The 15,259-nt window shown below is 41.9% G+C and overlaps 1 long non-coding RNA gene across 1 annotated transcript; it reads left to right on the top strand.

Annotated features, from left to right (window-relative positions):
• Positions 1-3,187: 3,187 nt before the first annotated feature.
• LOC116685084 (uncharacterized) lies at positions 3,188-7,127 on the top strand. Its single transcript, XR_004330898.1, has 3 exons — positions 3,188-3,242; positions 4,764-4,966; positions 7,080-7,127. It is a non-coding gene; the product is annotated as an uncharacterized LOC116685084 (long non-coding RNA).
• Positions 7,128-15,259: the final 8,132 nt, after the last annotated feature.

Raw genomic sequence — 15,259 nt, 5'->3', positions numbered from 1 at the left:
TTTGACCAGGAACAACCAAAGGCTGGTAGTTCTGCAGTTGAAACCTTGTTAGTGTAAGAAGGACAAAAATGAACAACCTACTGGCCATGTATTCAAAAAAACCTTTGTAATTGAAAATAGAAAGGCAATACACAAGACTAAAACAAATCTCTTTTGGAATGAAAGGGAAATATATACTATAGGTGTAAAACTTCACAATTAATTCAGACTCTCTTCATAATCGCACCTCCTTCATAGTACCACACTCACTTTCAGCATTACTCTGTCCTGTCTGTCACATCGTAACAGGTGGAACAGCATTGTGGAGCTGGTTGAGCAGAAAAAAGATCAGCTGGACTCGATGTTACGCCTGCAAAACTACCTGCTGGAGTGTGCCGAGATCAAGTCCCAGATCCAGGACAAGAGAAAAGCAATTGACGCCACTCAGTACATGGGCAGCGACTTGGGAGGAGTCCTGGCTCTGCAGAGACGCCTCTCCACCATGGAGGGAGCCCTGTCTGTCCTGGAGCCCAAACTTCTGCATCTACAGGTATGGAATTATGGGAAAATACATTGAGTGTACAAATGTTCAAGGAAGACATTATTAAAGGGTTCAAAGATCTCATTTAAAACACTTGGCTCAAACTGGAAACGCTAACTACCTGCTCATTTTTCCTTTTATCTATTTAAAAAAAAATTGTTTATTGCAAACAAAACACTGTTGGTGCAACAGGAAATTTGGAATGCATCCCTAAGATAAGATAAGATAGACTTTATTGATCCCACAATGGGGTAATTGTCACTTGTCACAGCAGCTCGATACAAAAAATGTAAAGGTTACGACGATTTCATACAGAGGTTGTATTATTGCAGCATAAAAGGCTACAATCACCATAATGCCGTCTCTGTTTGGTGATGTAGGAAGAGGCGGAACATTTGGCCACCGCCCACCCAGGTCGGGCTATGGAGGTCCTCGTGCCGTTTGATGGCATCAGTGTGGAGTGGGAGGAGCTGAAACGCACCCTGCAGGGCTGTGAGGACTCACTGATGGTGGCTAGCAGGCTGCAGAGCTTCATACAGGTACAGAGATAGTTAAATCAGGAGAGACTTCATTTAAGAGTGAAATGAGGTCAACAAGCGTGGTGCACAGCAGGTTGATGTGTTAAAAGTCTTTGGCTATTAGACTCCATCAAAATGTTAAATTGGAAGGGGTATAGAGGCCATGGACGTATGGGAATGAAGGAAGCCTGAAGATATGGATGGATGTGATGTAAAGCGGGGCTTCTGATGGAGGAACCGTGGGTGCTGGGAATGACGAGAACCAGAGGTGAATGCCGTGGAGGAGGGTCGCCTTCTGATCGATTCTGCCTGAAATAACAACTCACAGCAGCAAAGACTAGAACAGATTTTAAGTTTAAATGCAACTACGTAATAGATCAAAGAGATTGTGGAAAAAATCTGATTGGTTTATCGGAAAGCGTGTAAACGCCCACATTCAGCTGATTAGGTTGGGAGAGAAAGATGTGAAGCATAGTAGTCTTCATGATTGGACCTATGCTGAGCTTCATTTCATGGAGAAGAAAGCGATCATTCTGAATAGAGACTGACTTGGCATCTTACTCCACCACAGTGATACTGGCATGTAACTTCAGTTTTTTTTGTTTTAAAGAAATGAACTAAAATATGTAAAATCACATAGTTAGTTATTCAAACGTTAGTTATTTACACGTTAGTTATACAATAAAATAATACATATATATTATATACAATATATAATAATAATAATGACAATAATAATAATACATGTTATTTCTAATGCACTTTTCATCAATAAATCTCAAAGTGCTACTGGTAAAAAAAAAAGAATAATAAGAAAAACAAAAAGAATAAAAAAAGAAAATAAAGCTATCTTAGAAGAGAGGAATAAACCTTTGACTTCAGTAATAATTCTATCACTGGTCTTGATCAGCAACCCAGGCAGACACATAATGCTCTGATAATGATCAGACAATAGAAACCTTATCTGCCTCTTCAAAGGTTGAGAAAGGTTCAACTTCCCAGAAGAGGTAAGAGACATCAATCACAATTCTATCAGCCAACAAATCAAAAATGTTTGAGAGGCTGGGTTTCAACAACAGACATTGAGAAAATCAAAGTGGAGAAATTGGCTGTGAAGTAAATTTTACTGGGGCGGGGGGGGGGCATGTATCTATCTGCTGCAAGATTGGTTAACTGGTAATCTGGGAACAACCCGCAAGATCTGCCGATAATTTCAATGTGCAAGAAGAAAGGCACTTTCCCACACAGAAGACTATAAAGGCTTTAAACAGAATTGTCAGCCTGCACAAACTTCTGTACTGTTGACCAACTGTAGAATTGATTAAGTATAAATAATGTTCATCTCCCTGTTTATCAGGACCTGGACTCGTTCCTGACCTGGTTGGTCCAGACGCAAACGGCCGCCGCCTCAGACCAGCTGCCCAACAACTTAGAAGAGGCGGAGAAACTCATCAACAAACATGCTGCCCTAAAGGAGGAGATCGGACGGTGGGTCACTGAAGACCACTTAAGGCTTATTCTTGTTTTTACATTTTTAACAATGTTTTTATAGTTTTTTCATTAATACAATAATATTATTATTATTATTATTATTATTATTATTATTATTATTATTATTATATAATTAATCAACAAGGACCCGTCCCATCCCAACAAAATCTCTCACCCACATCTGCCATATTAGAAAAGACAAAAAAGCGAACTATGACTGGGTCTTGTGCACAAAACAATGGCAAAAAACTCTGCTACGCACAAATACAAAAACAGACAAGAATTGTACGTCTGCTTTTACCCTCACATGCATGCCCCAGTCCTTTCCCCTTCTGGGCTTCACCACTTATTGCATTTTACATCTCCTGGCCCGCATTTTCCCTCTGCAGAAGCTTGTTTTACTACTTGAACATCTCTTCCTAAAGTTCTTTTAAACACGCCAGGCGTTAGAGCATAATTTTATTGGGTCACTGTCCATTTCCGTGCAGGTATGAAGAGGACTACGAGCGCTTGCAGGCCATGAACGAGCTGCTGGAGTCCGAGGAGGCTCCTCTCCCTCAGGCCGCCCTGCAGCAGTGGCTCCAGAAGCTCGATGTTGGTTGGAACAAACTGCTGGAGATGTGGGAGAGCAGGAGGGAAGTTCTGGTCCAGGCTCACATTTCCATCTGTTCCTGCGAGACGTTAAACAGGCCGAGTCCTTCCTCAACAACCAGGTGAACAAACAAAGACAGAGCAGCTGGTCGGAGTTTACGGACAGCCCTTATAGCTATTTTAGCGACATTACTCAAGGATGACAATGTCTGTCGGGCTAAAACTCTCAAAATGAAATAGCTCATTCATGCCCCTTTTAGGTGATGTTGCTTTGAGCTGTGCCACTGAGGCTAAGACAAATCTCCTCCGCTGTGCTCATTCTCCCCTTTTCATCTCATTTGTTCCTCTGATAGTGGCAGACCAGAAGGAGCAATATATTGCACACAAAATCAGTTGAGGAAAAGAATAAACAGCTCAAATAGCGCTTTGATTTAGATGTCAGTTTTGAAAATATTTATTGGGCCAGATATAAAAATAACCATCCGTTTTGTAAATAGTGAAGTGGGGGGCAGAAAAGAAACAGTTACAGAGTGGATTAGATTCACATCTTACGTATTATCGAACTTCTGTAAAGCCCTTAAAATATGCTAAGATGCAATGTGTGATCAAACAACTGACAAACGTTGGGAAAACTCATGCTTTTGTCATTTTTTAATCCGAAATGTCACAGGCAGAGCTTGCCCGGACTCTAGTGTGCATGTGTCTTTGTGTATACATGTAGGCCAGTGTGCCGGCCAGAACGTCCCTTTTGGTTTAATAACAGATCTTTACCAGGGACCAGCTCTCATTATTAGCCGGGGGGTTGATTTAGAGAAGCAGCATTTCTTCTTCAATAAGTATCAAAGACGTTCCAGGCCAAAGTTCTCTGTCTGCCTCTCTCTGTTCTTTTGGCCTCAGCCTAATTTTTTTCTCTTTGTCCAAAGGCCGTACACATTTGTAATGATCCGGTTGTTTGAGTAGTTTTGTTTGTTTGTTTTTTTTTAAAGATAATTATTTGGGGCTTTTTGGCCTTTATTTTGATAGGACCGCTGAAGAAATGAAAGGGAGAGAGAGGGGATGACATGCATCAAAGGGCCTCAGGTCAGAGTCGAACCCAGGCCCGCTGCGTTGAGAAGTAATCCTCTAAATATGGGGCATCCTGAGTAGTTTTGTTTTGAACATTTTCTGATCTTTAGTGATTGATTGAACAAAAGTAAACAAATTTAGATTTTAAGAATAGTGCTGCTACCTTCTCATGAAGGGGTAAATGCAATATAAGTATTTACTAATAAATTATTTAGGCTATATCCACTTCACTATCACATAAAAAAATAAAAGCAGCATGGAGGCTAAAACTAGGGAATGTTTGGCCTTTTGGCTTGAAAAAATTATTCAACCGATTAATGGATTGTCTTTTGATCAACTATGTTAATTGGTTAATTTCCCAACCAAGACTGACGTTAAAAAGTAAAGTTGGTAGTTGCCCCTATGATTTTTTTGGATCAGGCCGACATTTCAAGAATCGCTCTAATCTATTCTGTGCTCTCCTAATATCTTTTTATTTATTGTACGTCCTTAACTTTTCTTTTTTCAAATCCTGACTTTACTCAGTCAGTTCCTGAACCGAGAAAAACAACTTACGTTTCCCCATCTTCATCTTCTAGGAGTCGGCCCTCGCTCACGTGGAGCTGCCCACCACGGTGGAAACAGTTGAAGCCTCCATAAAGAAACACAAGGACTTCACCACCACCATGGAGCTGAACCTGCACAGGATCAAAGCTGTGATCGAGGCTGGAGAGAGTCTGATCAGCCAGAGTAACATCTACTCTGACCGCATCAAGGAACGCATCGACACCCTCGCCAACCGGTACCACATACACACATAAAAAAAGCTATATGAAGAGTAAGACTAATAACCTAACCTGGACTAATTTGAGACCAAAGCTTTGAAGCAGAAGGCAATATCTGTCCATGTCAGTTTTTTTTTTAAATTATAGTTTCAGTTTTACTTCATAAAGAAGCTATCAAATAGCCTCAAAACGTTACATTTTCACGTTTAAAATTAATTTTTTCTTTGCTTTTTTACCTTAGCTTTGTGGCTTTCTTACGGAGGACATTCACTTATTGTGTGAGCATGTGGCATGTAGAAATGATGACAGAAATAATATATGCTTGCCACTAATAAGCTTGCAAAATGAGTTAAAGCACAATTAATATAAAGTTTAAGCATATGAGAGAAAAGCCTTTTGTATACAGAGATTAGGGGTGTCACGAGTTTCCAAATAATCGATTCAGTTACATTTTTGATTCTAAGGTCACTGTTTAATTTGATTTTCGATTTTTACATTTCATTTTTTTTAAAGCACAGGTTGCTATGCCATTTTTAGACTAGACTTTTATGCAATATAATATCTGAACTTTGTTTGCAATGTACGTACATTGTCAAATTAAAAACATTTATGAACAACATAATGTAACAATAACTTACTATGTATATCTTCAGTCAATGGAAACTTGACAATTTGTCAATAAAGTAAAAAGAATAGAAAAAGTATGCCAACGTTAGGCTCGTTTGATAAACTGCGCTTTGCCTCTAAAGTGGACGAGAGCAGATTATAGCAGATTATTTTGAGGCAATTTTCGGCCTTTATTTTTAATAGAACAGCTGAAGACATGAAAGGGGAGAGAAAGGGGAATGACATGCAGCAAAGGGCTGGAGTTTGGAGTCAAACCAGGGCCCGCTGTGTCTCTATATATGGGTGCCGCTTCACCAACTGAGCTTTCCAGGTGCCCAACGTAGCTAGTCTTCTTCTGCTACTGTGTGTGTAGTAATCTAGTCCTGTGGCTGCCACATGAGTATTGTAATGTAATGAGACGGTAATGGTTCTCGGTCAAATCTCCACAATAGCAATGGGAAAGAATTATAAGCTACAAGGTACAAGTAGGCTACATTTAACATTAGGCAATGTTGGTAGTTACGTTCGATCATGTTAAGAAGGTAGGCTGTCACGAGGAGACCGCACACCTCCGCACCAGGCTACTGAACTGGACTAAATGTAACCGTGCAACCGCTGGAGTCTAACGTAATCAAGCGCGCCCTGCACCAGGCTACTCAACGAGACCGTAACCGCACCAAATGCATAAATCTAATGTTATGAAACTGGTGTCTAGGTTCTCGGCAAGTTTGAGTTATCCACGACCCCAGAAGCCTTTATGTCTCGTAAGTCTAGTGTCAGTGAATAGACCCCCCCCCCCCAGAAGTGCCGTTCATCCTCTTACAAGTTGATGAACCACTGAAACGATTTTGGAAACATTATTTTAGGTACAAAAAGTTCCCTAGTGGTGCTTTAAAGCACAAAGAAGTAAGCAGCTGTCCAAACACAGTACGACAACAATACAAAGAATAATAGCAGCTGAAGAATCAAAGGAGAGGGTTCCTCTCTAAGAATAAATGGAACAAAGCACGGAAAACTGAGCTCGGCCTGTTTAGTCCACAACTGACAGCTGACCATGAAATCAGTGTGATGGCTGAAGTGGTAGTCTGTATATGTGTGTTGGGTGGGGGTTGGTTTTTTTTGTGTGCGCATGTGTCCAACAATAGCGATGTAACGAACCATATGGTTTTTAGATTTAATTTACATAAATTAATCATTGGACATTTATTTTCTCTCATGGGGAGAAATATAGAGCCCAGCGCAACATAGTTATTAGAAAGTGTTACATTCTGGTTTGGTAATAAATCGTTTCACAATTATTACGTTACCTAAGGTTCTTTCTGATAGAGCTCCTCATCACCAAGCTACAGTATATTGGGAATTCAGAGTGATTTAAAATGTTAGTTTAAATTATCAGAAATCTCAGCACCTGGTAAATAAAGTGTAAAGATGAACAACAATAGGTATACACACTTCTACATATGGTATAGTTTGTTTTTAGTTATGTTAACTTGTAACTAAAGGTCCTGTCCTGTACTTTTTTAGGGGAAACCAGAACAGAGAGCAGGCCCAGCAGTGGCTGGAAAAACTGAACGACCAGTGGGAACTTCAGAGGTTTCTTCAGGACTGTCATGAGGTAGGAGCCAAACAGACTGGTTGTACTTGCTGAACTCTTACAGGCATTTTCAGTGGGCCCTGCTGTGTTCCGGAGGCGCCGCGGGCTCTGCGAGCAATTGCGGCCCTTCAAGTCAATGCTTGGTTTTCCACCAGCCATGCAACGGCGCGTCCCAGAGCGGCTCTCCGCTCTGTTAAAGATACGCGCCAGGTCTATTTTCCCGCAAGCTGCAGGCCTTCCAGACAGCCAGACAGGAACTGAAACAGCCAGGTCATCCAGTCTGTTTACCAGAACACCCCCCCCAATGTCGTATACGTCTCCTCTGCAACACCACAGACAACGAGAGATTCATCATGGAGGTGGAAGAAATAATACAACATCACAGATCCTTTTATCAGGACAACGCCAGAAAAGAGAAGACATGGACTTTAATTACAGGAGTGCTTGGCACGTGGTTCTGGACAAAACCAAAACGCAGCAGGGAGGCGCCCAGTGGAAAATGCCTGTTAGGGACCTAAGAAGGTCTGGTGGATAAGTGTATTAAATTGGTTTAAGAGCATGTTTAAAGGGAAGAGCATGATTGTCTCTTTGTTCTTTTCGTTACTAACTTCACATTTTGGCAGGCTATAGAGCTATCGTAACAAACTTGTATTTCAAAAGTTTTGATCACAAACTTTGGCCAGTTTGTAAGATTACCATTTTAAATGAATGTGGGTAAATAAGACTAATATATGTAGTGTCAAGTCACAATTCATTTTAGATGAAATGGAAGTGTAAACAATAAGAAATCTTCTCATTTATTCCCAGTGTCTGAAAGACATGTTAGATAAAGTTCCAACTAGCTTGTATATAGTTTGCAATGGAATCCCTTGATTTCATTATTAGAGCCTTTTAGCAGTGTGATGCTCTTTATCTGTAAACATGATAATGATTAATAATCTCTTTAATTTCCGTCAGCATACAGTATTTTTAGGATCACCAATTTAATTATTTTTGTTGGGAGCTGTCATTGACACGGTCCACACCTCACGCATGTCCAATTGTGTTGCACACGGCTCACTCTGCTCACTCCTGCAGTTTTTTGCTCTCTCACCCTGCAGAGTCACAGGCTCCTTTCTGGGCCAAAACCTTGTTTAGTTTCAGCAACTTTTTTCTGGCTCTACTGAATAATTCAGCAGCACAGCTCCTCATCACTTATTCAAAGAAGGCAGAGTGTATCTCTGTGTGTGGGTGTGTGTGTGTGTGTGTGTGTGTGTGTGTGTGTGTGTGTGTGTGTGTGTGTGTGTGTGTGTGTGTGTGTGTGTGTGTGTGGGTGGCCTACAGTGGGCGAGTGACACTGCGTCAGTCTGTAGGAACCTGAGATCTCAGCTGCATGGGTGTGTTCTCTTATTTGGTCCATGCTGCATCCTTGTGTTTCCTGCTGCTCACTGCTGCTTTCCTACCTACCATACACTCGCCAACACATTTACGCTGAGCTTTATGCTAATTAGATACTTTTGTTGTACACAAAATGATCACAGTTTATATTCCTGTTCTGGTCAGTAAGGTAAGATTCCAGAGCAACCTACACTGCTGCTTCAGCACATAGGCTCCTTTAGAGTGGGTGTCTTAAAGGTGCACTATGACTTCCTGCATGGTTTCAGCGCAATTTCATTTTTGTCTCAAATTGTGGGCATCTCTCCTTGATCCACTAGCTGCCTGCCCCTGACTACATTGTGAAAAAGCCCGGCCTTGGGAGACAACACAGGGGTCGTAAACGTCAAACAAACGCTAGGGGCACAGGCTGCGCTCCTCCTCTTTACCCATATTTGAATTACCCGGCGAGCGGGTGGCATCAGGCGCTGCCAAGCTGGCGACAGCTGGAGCCACGGGAACCGCCCACTTTGATCTTCATTGTTGCTCTTCAGAAACCTAGTTATAAACCTACCATATTTTATGCTGTCTATATGTCGGAACAACCTATGGTACTCAAGAAAATGCTGTTGTGTTTTATTGACTTAAAAATCTGATCAATCAGATCAGACAAATCTGTGTGATGGAAGTGTCATATTGGTTTCTCACCATCTTCAAGACAAAATCATTTGATTCACTGTGGAGAGACGAGTGGCAAAAATGAATCTATTCCAGTGATGATAAGCTGAACATATGTGCAAGAGGTGCTACAGGAAGTCATCAGCGTTAATGTTGGTTATTTATACCTTATTTTGTGGTACAGACTTTAAAGCTTGTTTTAAGGTACACTGGAGTTGCAAGTAGGGGGGGTGAAGAGACACTTAGCTCACGAGACATGAGATTGGGTTCATAAGGACGGGACGAGATCAGATTTTAACACTATTTTAAAGAAAACTTAAATGATGAAATATGAATATAAAAATGAAATAAATATGAATATAACAATTGTCACAAACGAAAGATGAGCACTGTGAAATGTTTTACCACAAACTCAAATGGCTTTCTTGTACAACTAACCTCGTCAGACCTAATAACTGTGGTGTCCCTCTCCTTCCAAACCCATCCCTAAAAACTTATTAAATCAAATAATTATTAATTTCTTACTCTGCACTATGACTTTATTCTCATATTTGTAGGCCCTTTATCTTCCTGACCGATTTCAATTGCACTTTAATGTTTTATGTAAAGCACTTTAAGTTGCTTCAGCGTGAAGTTTTGAAAAGTGCAACCACACTCGTGTCCGCTTTACTGGCATTGCCGTGTCTCACTGGGACTTGAACACCTTCAGAGGTGGCAGAACTTTCTCTCCCGTCTGCACGCACCTTTGCGTGAGTGTGTGTGTGTGTGTGTGGGTGTGTGTGTGTATTTCGGACCTGAGCCCCACTATATGGGCCTGAGTACTACCAACGTAATTCTGCACTTGTGTAGGCTACTGATATCGCGGGACAACTTTTAACCTCTATGATAAATATCGGAACGCTTTAATATTGAAAGATCTCGTCACGCCTGTAGCTACAATCGTTGTAATACACTCAATAGATTAAGCTGCTCTTTTAGAAATACTTCTCTTACTCTACAGAAAAACAGTACAAAGTGTTAAGCTCCGTTACTGTTAGAATAGACTCAAATTACAGCTGAGAAATTCAGTGCTATATATTAGCCCAATTTCCAAAGGTCTCTTCTTTAAGTACTGGTTATTATGTATTTTATACATTTTTTAAAGTGATTAATTTTATGTTTGTATTTGGTTCAGTTATTAGCCGAAGACACCAGCATTACACAGACAGAGAGACATGGTCTCTTAATTAACTTGGTAATTAGACCTATTTTAGACAACCGCAAGTTGTGTTTGAATTTCTGGCTATTCTAGTTGTGAACAATAAGGGTGTGAAAAATATTGAAAAACATATTTCTTGTTTCCTCTTAAATAATCTTAAAAGTCCCTTGTCAACTGTCTCTTCCTCTTTATCTACAGCACAACTCCATCTTCAGGACTAAAGTGTATTGAAGAGGTGAACTCCGTCAGAGATCGTATGTAGCTTTTTACCCGGATCACCTCCCGGTCTGTTTCAGGAAAAGAGCAGGTGTATGCCCAAAGGCTGCATTGCTAGACACAGTGTTTTTATATAATAGATGTAGCACATGCAAATCTCCCTCCGTCTAATGTCTTTTATATCTTGTTGTCTGACAGACAGTCCAAAATCCAAATAGATTGAATGTGCAGTGATAAAAACCAAAGTTGTTGATACATTTTCTGTCACTGGACTGGATCAATTAATGGCTTAATCGTTAAACTGATGTCTGTGAGACCAGCCGTTCAAATACATGAACATGGTGAAGTGTAATTACGTGATGATGAGACGGTGACTCCTCCTCTTTTCTTCCTGTCCCTCTACTTTTCTGTCCCTTTCATTCGCTCCTACATCAGACAAACTTCTCCTCCTCCCCCTCTCTCATTCATTCTCTCCCGCCCCACCCCCAACCAGCACACTTACACTCCCCCTCTCTCCTCCTCCTCTTCCGTCAATCAATTCATTTACAGTCTCAAAGGGGGCATCGGACGGGGACCCTCCATGACACCTGCAGTCATGGGACCTTTAGGTGTGCGTGCGTGTGTGTGTGTGTGCGTGCATGCGTTCGTGAAAGAGAGAGAGAGAGAGAGAGAGAGAGAGAAAGGGGGAGAGAGACTGTGTGTTCATGCATATATGTTTGTGCAATCTTGATGACTGTGAGTGTCCACACATTTATGTTTTTGCCTCTGCATGTATGTGACAGAATGTGTAAGGGTGTTTACTCATGCTAGCTGGCATGTCTTTCTTACCGAGTGCGATTGTGGTGTGTGATAGCCCCAGGAAGACGTGACAAACACAGGGGGTGTTAGACAAAAATCCAACCCTAGTTCTTTTAAGGGAAGACTACAACTACATCATTCAGGGTAAATCCCTGCTCTGTCCAATCCTCTTCTTCTTGTCTCTCTCTTTCCACTATCACCCTCCTCTATCTTTCTCTTTTCTTCTGTCCAGAGCTCTCTCCTCTCTCTCTTTGGCTCTTTCTCTCTCTCTTCCTCTCTTCTCTTTGCTCTACCACTGCAGCAGAGCCAGTCAAGCTTCTTGGGACTGCTGCAGAGAGGAAAAGAGGGATGGTGGAGGAGGGTGCTGTGTGTAGTGTGGGAGGGGAAGGGTAAAACAAAAGCAGCTGTAGATGAGTCGTGAGCTTGGCTGTTAGCGGAGATGACGTGTTTCAATCTTGTGTTGTCAGTATTTCTTTACCTTCCCACTCATCCGCCACCTAAAGCCCACCTCCCCCCTCCAACCTCCAGGTCAGCATCATTAGCCGTGACCAGTAAGCCTGGAGGCACAGCCTGCATCCCCTGCCCCCAAAACCCCAATCCCAGTCTTTTGCTCCTCCTCTATCTCCTCTCCTCTCCTCTCCTCCACCCCATCTCTCCACCAACCAGCCAGGCAGCCCGCTCACTCACTCGCCCACTCACTCGCCCACTCGCTGAAGGTGTGAGGCATGGGAGGGGCGCCCATACACTGACTGAGCTGCCTGCCATTTCATTGTTTTGGGGAGGATGATTTTTTCTTCTTCTTCTTCTTCTCCCGTTCCTCCTTGTTCTTGCCCTCTCACTCGTCACTGATCCGCCTTCGTCCCTCCTCTCTCTCCTGTGCACATAGCGAATCCTCAACAACATAGCAGAGAGAGAGAGAGAGAGAGAGAGAGAGAGAGAGAGAGAGAGAGAGCAGCCTTAGTTTGAAGTCTCCAGTCTGTCTCCTCAGCCTCCAGTCTTGTTGTTATTTAACCTCCTGCTTGGCGTTTCTTCTTGACACACCTTTTGTGTAGCTGTCTCGTGTTCAGCTCTCCAGAAGGTGCCTCTCTTTCTCTATAGCTCCCTCTTTTCTTCCTCTCCTCATTTTCTCTCTCCATCTGGCTCTGCGGTGGAGAGCATCTTTGCATGTGTGTGACGGCAGACCAGCGAGGATGCGGATACCAGCGGCTGTTTGCAGCTGCCACAATCCAATGGGCTGTTCCCGCTAAACGCTGCCGGTAAACAGGTTATTCGCTTTACAATTGAGTCAAGAGAGAGGGTCGGAGGTGCAGGTGGAAGTGTTGCATGCAGGTGTGAGGATGTTGATTACAGAAAGACGCTGGTGCTGATGCTGACCTAAATTTTGGTGATGCTGTCAGCGCAGGCGTGGAGTGTTCTCCCTGTGTGTTTGCCTCAGACAGACACATGTGCAGATTTAATTTAATTTTGATGGACAGTGGATGTGTGAATGTGGAGGAGGTTGTTTGCTGTGTGTGTGTGTGTGTGTGTGTGTGTTGATGCTGAATATGTGAATCCTCGCCACCATGCTTGTTGGTACACGTGTGTCTGCCTACATGTGCCAGCTGTGCGTCATTAAATATTTATCTCTGTGTGTTTGAACCTTGTATTTCCGACAATATGTGTTGTTGCTGGTGGTTAATCTACAGTGCTCTGTATCCTAATTCTATTTATGTTTTACATATAACAGAAGCTAATGAAAACGTGTAAATTATGATAAAGTTTGTGTGTTTGCCTCTTATGCAATCAAGCATATTGCGTGTCCCTTATGAACTGGACACTATTTCAGCATGTACCTATTAGTGGATGTGAGAGTGTTTGGTTTGTCCAGATCTTTTCGAATGAGGAATCAGTCATACACACCAACAGTTATTTACAGTATGTATGCTCATCCAGTATTGACACCTCTGTCCTCTCTCTCTCTCTCTCATTCTCTCCCTGCATCTCTCTCCCAGCTGGGGACTGGGTGTGTGAGAAGATGCTAATGGCGAGGGACAGCAGCCGAGATGAGACCCAGAAACTTCTAAGAAATGGCTGAAGCACCAGGCCTTCATGGCAGAGTTGGCCCAGAATAAGGAATGGTTGGACAAAATTGAAAAGGTAAGTGCTGCCATTCCCTAAACAATAGTGTTTTCCTGCCACGCAAATACAGTTTTGGTACTTTTTTTCTTCTTTTCTAAGTTTACTGGGTCATTCTGATGTTGAGTGAGTTGTATGCCTTGCCCTTTGGTTACATGGAGCATAATAAAAGGCCGCTCTGTAATGTGGAATAATGTTTTTGTGTATTTTATCATGTAGCATTTGGGTTTCTTTTGACAGTAATCAGCAGAGGATGTCAGGATTGAGAAAGAATGACATGATATAGTGGTTTAATAAAGGGATCTCTTATGTCTACTTCCCTACAGACAGGCATCACGGATGTAAACAAAGCTTGGAAATCAATCATCAAAGTTGCACAGCCTTTCAGTACCTAATGGAAAATTTACTTTTAACCATTTCATATGATGTTGCTGGTATTAAACACTAAAGTGCTAAACTCACATAATTAAAGCGTAACAAAGAAAGTGGCAAGGGCAGAAAGTGTCCATCCATCCATCTTCACCCGCTTATCTGGCATCAGATCGCGGGGGCAGCAGATCCAGCAGGTGTGTGCAGAAAGGGTTACAGAAGGATTTTAAATAGAGAGGGGAGCAATGTAAGCTTCACCAGTGCTCTGTTTCCTGATATGATCGGTTTCATATTAAGGAGATTTATACAGCACATCAGCCTCTTGTGTGAATATGCAGTCAACACATACGTAATTTGGTTAGCCTGTGTTTCCCTGACTTGTGCTGTTGTGTTCACACCTCTCACTGGCTGCAGTGACGTAAGACTGGATGTGTGAAATCAGTACTGGTCAGTAGAACTGTAGTTCAGAGCCACATTCCCCGGGAACTCATCAGTAGTATGGGATCCTATTTTAGGCAAAGTTGCACGTTGTGTGTGTGTGTGTGTGTGTGTGTGTGTGTTGGCCTGTGAGAGGCAGTGAAGGTGATAATTGACATTTGCTCATGTTATAATACTGCTGATGGCCTTAGATGTTGTTTTGCTGTCTCTGTTGTCAATACATTTCTGCATCTCTCCACTTTAATGCTTGGACTGACATTTTCAGAGGCATGTGCAGACTAATTAAATATTACAATCCTCAGAAAACATGAACATCTTTTCTGCTAAATTAATGATCAAGAATTGTGCCTGTCCATTAGAAATATAAAAGATTATATATTTCCCACATGTTCAGTTTGTCCTGGCAGCGTTTACTTGGCGGAGCTGGTATGAGGTTTGACGGTATGATAACTTCAGCAAAAATATCGCGGTATTACGGTATTGCAATTACAGCTATAAATGTAGTATTTTTTAAATGTCTGGCTAAAAAAAAAAAAAACTTTTACATTGAACACAATGTATTTTATTTTAAAACACAGTTGTGAGGGGGAAAACAGCACATTCCTTTTTTAACCTAGCTACAACCCACTTATTGCCAGAAATTCTGCAAAAGTGAAACCTTTCGAACTAAAGTAAAACATGCTAAAGCTAAATTTGTTTCAAATTCACTTCCATGGTCATCTTTCTGGGCTGCTGATTCTGTTTCAGGTCATCGGGTCATGTTGACAATAGTCTCACTCTGCCTATTATCAGCACGACATTAGAGATGGTGTGTAATAGTTTTGACAGGACACATGGATGATGATGGGCCCATATGGGCTGTTGTGGAAAATCAAACTTGTGTAGTTAGCAAGCTGCTTATCTGTGTAGTGTTTGGTATAAACACGTCTTGGCAGTGCACCATTC

This window comes from Etheostoma spectabile, unplaced genomic scaffold (genome assembly GCF_008692095.1).
Source record: "Etheostoma spectabile isolate EspeVRDwgs_2016 unplaced genomic scaffold, UIUC_Espe_1.0 scaffold00569504, whole genome shotgun sequence".
NCBI lineage: Eukaryota > Metazoa > Chordata > Actinopteri > Perciformes > Percidae > Etheostoma > Etheostoma spectabile.
This window is presented reverse-complemented; position numbering and strand designations above follow the sequence as displayed.